The sequence below is a fragment of the Quercus lobata genome, chromosome 4, assembly GCF_001633185.2.
Source record: "Quercus lobata isolate SW786 chromosome 4, ValleyOak3.0 Primary Assembly, whole genome shotgun sequence".
NCBI classification, from domain to species: Eukaryota; Viridiplantae; Streptophyta; class Magnoliopsida; order Fagales; family Fagaceae; genus Quercus; species Quercus lobata.
The window spans coordinates 53,965,412-53,972,319 of record NC_044907.1 but is presented as its reverse complement, the minus strand read 5'-3'; positions in this window follow the sequence as shown (position 1 = coordinate 53,972,319).

Sequence of the window (6,908 nt, the reverse complement as noted above, 5' to 3'; positions counted from 1 at the left end):
CAATGGGTTTCGGGTAGATGAACCTAATGAGTTTAGGCGGCAATGGGTTTAGATGCCTTAAATCTGCAATGGCTAGGGCCTGTTTGGAATGTAATTTCAAGCAATAGTTTTCAATGTTTAAATACTGAAAACTGTGGTTCTAACAAAAAACAATGTGCTTGGTAAATGTGTTTTTTTGAGTGTTTGAATTACGTTGCTCATTTTAAGGTGTTTAAACACTGAATTTGGAAAACTCATCTTACCAGTTTTTAGTTTTTAAACAACGTTACTCAACGACACTTTTGTAAATATGTTGAAAACTATGGGCCCACTTGATTAGACAACACATAAAGTTTCATTCCTCAATTCCAATCAGGGTGCCCACTTGTCAGCTTTAAAAAAAAAAACACAAATATCAAACACACAATTATGTTTTTTCACATACTAAAGCATTATTTGAAATATAATACCAAACACATTTTTTACTTTATGAATTTTGTAAACACGTGTTTTTATAACACTTTTTAAACCACATTTTTCATATCATTTTAAACAACAATATTAGAAAAAAAATCGTTTTAATTATTTTAATTTGATGTATTGTAATATATCAAATTAAAATAATTTGATATAAAAAATTGGATGTACCATATATTACAAAAGCGGTTATGTAAATAGAATGACTTTTTGATAGGTTAAATTTATTTATTTTTTTTTTTTAAGAAAATCATGTGTAAGTGCTCTCATTTTAAGTCAATTTGTAAAGTTTTTTTCTTTTTTTGAAAACAAGTCAATTTGTAGCTAAACAAATGATTCCTCACTAGAGTTGTAATAGGAGTCCCCTCAATCAATATACCCTCTATATAAGATTTATTACATTTTTATTTATGCAACTTAGTATATCGGATGGGTCTATTTGGAATATACATAATTTTTAGAAAGATGGTATTTAATTGAGAGGAAAATAACGAGTTTTTTCACGGATACGCATTTTGTCATATACTATTTTAACATAATTTATACATATGTTAACTTGTGATTATATTCCATTACTTACATATAGTAAGAACTACTACTGGTCTTATCAAAAAAAAGAACTACTACTGGTACTTATAAAACATTAATTCAATCAACACTTGGTACTAATTGTTCAAAGTGTTAGGTGTGTACAAGGCAAGGGTGCACTTCTCTAGACCTTTTGAAAGAACTCGAAAGTCAAAAACTCAAAAGTCAAAACACTGCATCTATACAAATGGCCCACCAAAAAGCACCTGCGCGTTGAAATATCAGTGATATCCCAACAAAAGAAAGAGATCTAGCCCAAAAACCTTGTTGATGTGCAGCTGTATTGCTTCCTTGAGACTCAACTAAGGGCTATTTGGATACAGTTTATTGTTGAAAATTAAAAACTAAAAATACTGTAATGTAATAATTTTTTTTTTTGAGAGAGTAATGCAATAATTTTTAAATGTGTGAATGATGTCGTGAGACCCAATTTTAAAGTTAGATTTGCATTTTTCTGTATTTGCGGATCCCATAAACAATGCACAGAACTCAACTAAAAAAACGCAGACGCACAGTTTGCCGCTATCCAAACCCAGCCTAAATTCACATTTCTCATATAGACTTTTGCCTTCAACAGAATGTCATAAAATTGTGCCTTCATTTCTCCAGCTTGAGGACTTTCCATTTTTCCATTCAAAATAATTGCCTTCTTCTAGGATCAAAGTTTCAAACAAATCTATAAAACACTATTATAGAAAATTTTAAAAATTTACTTCATTGGATTAAGTAAAATCATCTATAGTTTTACTTTTATGTGTATGCTTAATGGTATTGTACGATTGGTTCATAAACTTTTATTCAACTGAAATTTCATGTATTTTCAATAAAGATATCCAAAGTTTAAATCTTCATTCTTACTTAAGATGTATAAAAAAAAACAGTAATATAATATTGTGCATATGATCCGAAAGGTTTTCTAAAAAAAAAATTTAATTTATAATTTTCATTCAATTATTGATCACATAAAAAATACTTATTATTAATGATTCAAAATTATGCACCTTTATATGTGTGTGTTGAATTTATAATTTTTTTTAATAAAATTTTATTTTGTAAATTTTATAAACTACTTATTATTAAACAGTTGAAATTACAATAAAAAAATCATTATATACATAAATACTTTTAACAATTCTCTTAATAAGATAGAATTGTTTTAATTTCATTGACTAAATTCAGTTTTTAATTGTTTTCTTCTAAATATTTTTATTAGAAGGAAAAATGTTCTATAATTTTCAGCTTAACTGGTAAAATCTCACATTAGTTGTGTATGTATAGTGTCCGCTATTTATAATCTTATTCTACAACTAAAAAGTTAGGTATTTTTGTAGTTGTACTCTGGTTATGTAATGTATTATAAACCTGGTTTAAAACACTATTATTATTTTCATGTGTGTTCTAATAAATATTACCGTTTACTCAAAAAAAGAAAATAGGGATGTTTATCCTGCATTGATTGTGTGTGTCTAGCGTCCGCTGTTTATAACCCCAGTCTACAATTACAAAAGGGTCTAACCTTTGTAGTTGTACTCTGATTATATAATGTATTATAAACCCAGTTTAAAACATTATTATTTTCGTGTGTTTTCTAATAAGTATTACTATTTACTAAAAAAAATCTAGTTAAATCTATTCTTTTCGAATAAGAGATTTGGATTTCAAACCTTGCGTATACTCAAAACCAATTGGTATTTTGGGTTTAATGATAAAGAACAATCATCATGAAGTGAACTTCATAATAAGTTGAAATTTTATCATATCATAAATTAAAAAAAAAAAAAAAAAAAAAAAAACAACAACAACAACAACAACAACTACTACTACTACTATTTTTTCCTTAACAATTTAGGTAATTGCTTAAGACTCAAAAAAAGAAAGTCTCATAATTTTGATCAGTATGATACTATACTAATGTAGCAACCACAAATAAATTATAGCTCACATCTATTTACTTTTTTGTTCTATGTCTAGTTAAAATTGGAGAAACTCATATATCTTTTTCTCTCTTTGATTTCAGAAAGTCTATTTCATGTTGTGTGTTCACCTTGGGAGGTGGAACCATAAGTTGGAGAAGTGTTAAGCAATCTTGTATTGCCAACTCCAACGTGGAAGCTAAATATGTTGCTGCTTGTGAAGTGACAAAGGAAGTTGTTTGGCTCAAGAAGTTCCTTTATGATCTTGGTGTTGTGAGAATGGAGTAAGTTCCTATCACATTGTTCTATGACAATAGTGGAGCGGTTGCACAATCCAAGGATCCAAGAAATTACAAGAAAGGAAAGCATATTGAAAGAAAGTATCACATCACTCGAGACATTGTTGCTCGAGGAGATGTAATAGTAGTAGCAAAGATTGATAATGCAAATAATCTAGTAGATCGCTTTACCAAAGCCTTGCCCTAAAGGACTTTTGGGTCATATTTGGAAGGAATGAGAGTTAGATTAGTGCATAATAGTCTTTAGGGCAAGTGGGAGATTGTTAGGATATGTGCCCTTTAAATCCTATTGTATGATGCTATGTATGACATTATGTATGATATTATGTTGTAATTAATAAAGTTGTTTTATTATTATCTAAAATAATGATAACATAAATATTTGGACATTATCATATAGTCCATAAGATACATAGTATGTGATTTAGTCATATCTTTATAAACTTAAAATTTTAGTTCGTCTGCAAAGACTATAACATATCAACTAAGATGATTTGTCTTTATCATGGAAGTGGAGACTTTTAGTTGATATGTTGATATGTTTTTAAGTGTTAAGACATATTGAACTGAACTGCTGTGAGATTTATTATTCTACTAACAACTGTCAAATGAATAATAAATCTCACGACTTCTATTTACATAAATTCTCAATCCTGTGAAAATAATGAACCTGATCATGAACTGTAGGTTACTTTGATATATCATGAATGAGATCTAAAGTCACGATCAAAATCTTAGTATATTGGACAGCCACATTTAATGTTGAAGGAACATATATTCTCAAGATGGAATTCATAATCTCTTAACAGAGATATAAAATATTCTTTTGAAATAAGTTTAATGAGTTTGGTTATTCAGAGTATTAGGTCTAACCACTTTAGTAAAGAGTTAATAAAGTATATATTTATGAAATTGAATTTCAAAAATATATAATGAATAACTTAAAGGATTAAATCGGGTACTTAAGGATTAAGATGTAGTAATCTTCAAAATGGCAATCAACATTCACGTCTTTGTATTATTACAAATATTTTAATGAAGGGGTTGAATGTATAACAAAGTCTTGGGATATAACTTATTAATAAGGCCTAGAGTGAAATTATATTTATATAGTGGTATTAAATATAATTAATGGTAATTTTGGGCTTGACAAGAGTTTACAGAAAGGCCCAAAACTTATTGGAGCTAGTGTCTTATTTGTCCCTTTTGGTCCCATTTCAAGCCATATACTAAAGTCTAATTGGAATGAACCAAAAGGCTAGCTCAATTAGATAATTTGTTATATATAAGGAGAAAAATATACAGAATTTAGTAATGCATTGTAATGTATGAAAATAGTGTGTATGTGAGTGTAAGCAACTCTCTTATTCTCCCTTGAACACATACGTGTAAACTGATTAAGAGACCACACTTCTTAGGCATGAGTGGAATTGGAGTGAATATTAAAAGTGTTCCAAGTACTTCTAATCTTTGGTTTTGAATTTCACTGCACCAAAGTACACTCTCTTGTTTTTAAATTCTGAAATTTACATAGTACATGTTATCAATTGCAAATGAAGCAGATTTGTTAATTTTCCGTTGCGTATGTTTTGTATGAGATACAAAACTGTATTTTCCATGTGTTTTTCCTACAATTTGCCTTGTCAACCATCACTCAACTATCCTATCTGTGCTACAATGAATTGGAAACTCCAATCCATCTCTTGTAGGATTGTTTTTTTGCTAGATAGATTTGGCTTACATTTCCCCACATTGCTCATATAAAAAATTTACATACCTGGTGTAAATTGAATTGTACTGCTATTGCTATTGCTATTACCACTTCTAATTATCTTCCTTGGAATATTGTGTTTGCTTTTAATCTATGGTCCATTTGGCTAGGTCGAAATTCTCTTATTTTTAACAACCAAAACATACCCTTACAAATGATATGACAAAAAGCCATTGATCATGCCACAGAATTCTTCTTAAGTTCTATACCTTCACCTTCTTTTCAACATCCCACTAACATTCATATATCATGGACACCTGCCACACACCCTTCTATTACTATCAACACTGATGGAAGCTCTCAAGGTAATTCAGGAGAATCTAGAGCAAGCGGGATAGCTAAAAATCATGCGGGTAATTAGCTATGGGCCTTCTCACTACACTTAGGAAAAACGAATAACACAATAGCTGAAGTATGGGCAATCCATGAAGCTTTGAAACTAGCTTGGAATCGAAATCACAGATTTGTTAATCTACAGACTGACTCTCTTCTAGCCTCTAAATGGATTAACAATGATATGGATTATCCACCTAAATTTGCTAATTTGATTGTGGATTGCAGGTGGCTCCTAGCCAAACCTTGGGTTTTTCTAAAGTGTGATAGGTCACCTGTTTCTAATTAATTTTATTATCAATCCTAGGTTAAGAAAAATGTCATTTTTCCTAATCTAATGTGGATGGCAAAAAAATTTGATTTTTAGGTTCGGAAGTTTGGTTATGTGTGGGGAAAGTTTTAGGCACCCCACAATGCCTGTCCCAAGGACAGTCTTTTCTTTTGATAAAACCTTAATTTTTAGAGATTGGTAGTAAAAACATGATTTTGGTGTTGGCTTTTGGGACTTTGCATGCATGGGAGGATTTGAGGTTTTGGCTTTTGAAAAGGTTTGGTCTCAATCTATACTTTCCTAAGACATTCGAGCATAGTGCTAGATTTCCATCGTGAAAATTTGGTGAGAAGTCACCTTACTTTCGCGGCGAAAATTAGGCATTGCTAGCCTTAAGTGAAACAGATCGTGATAGTCACACTAGAAAAAGGCAAGCAGGTATATATATACATGCATCATGCACAATGCTAGCACACAGAGCAGGAAAGTAAATGCCTACATTCTTAGAGTATGGCCCAAAATATAGGTGCAGGAAAATAAATAAGGGTCGCCATACTCTAGAGATGAGGACGAATGGTACAAAACATGATATATCTAATACAAACCATCTAAGGGAGAAAGGGAGGAGGAAGGAGGGGGTTTAAAGAGTACATAATCAAAGGGAAAATGCTAAACTCCTAAACCTACTGATTGCAGTCACTTAGCTCGACTACATGCTCGCGTCCTTGCCCCATATGTGTACGTGCAAAGGCAGAGACAAGAAAACCAATAAACAAGCAATGGAAGGAAAAGCATAGATAAACTCATAAAAGCACAAAGTCGCAAAGCAAACAAGCAAAATAGATATGGCAAGCACATCATGTGACAAAAGCAAGAAAGCTAACCAACAAACAAAAAGGGCAAACAAGTAAGGAAAACACACAAAAGGGGGTGTCCGTGAGGGACAAATGTAGGTTTGGATCGAATGTCCATGACTTCATTGTGTTGAAGCATGGACGACACACTAGCAAGCAAGACTCATGCATGAACATGTAAGCAAATGTGTAAAGATGCATAGAAAGCCAACGGGTGGCGCAAACAAGCATGGTAAGCATATCATCACACGGAGCAGAAAAGAGAGAGGTATGCACGAAGCAACCGGCATCACGAAGATGCCTCCTAAGTGGTTACATCCAGAAAAGGCCTCATGGGCATCAGATGTAACCACACAACCACAACCCGCTAAGGGCGTCAAGCATAACAAAGCCTAGAACTGGAGAGGCTAGCACGGAAGATAA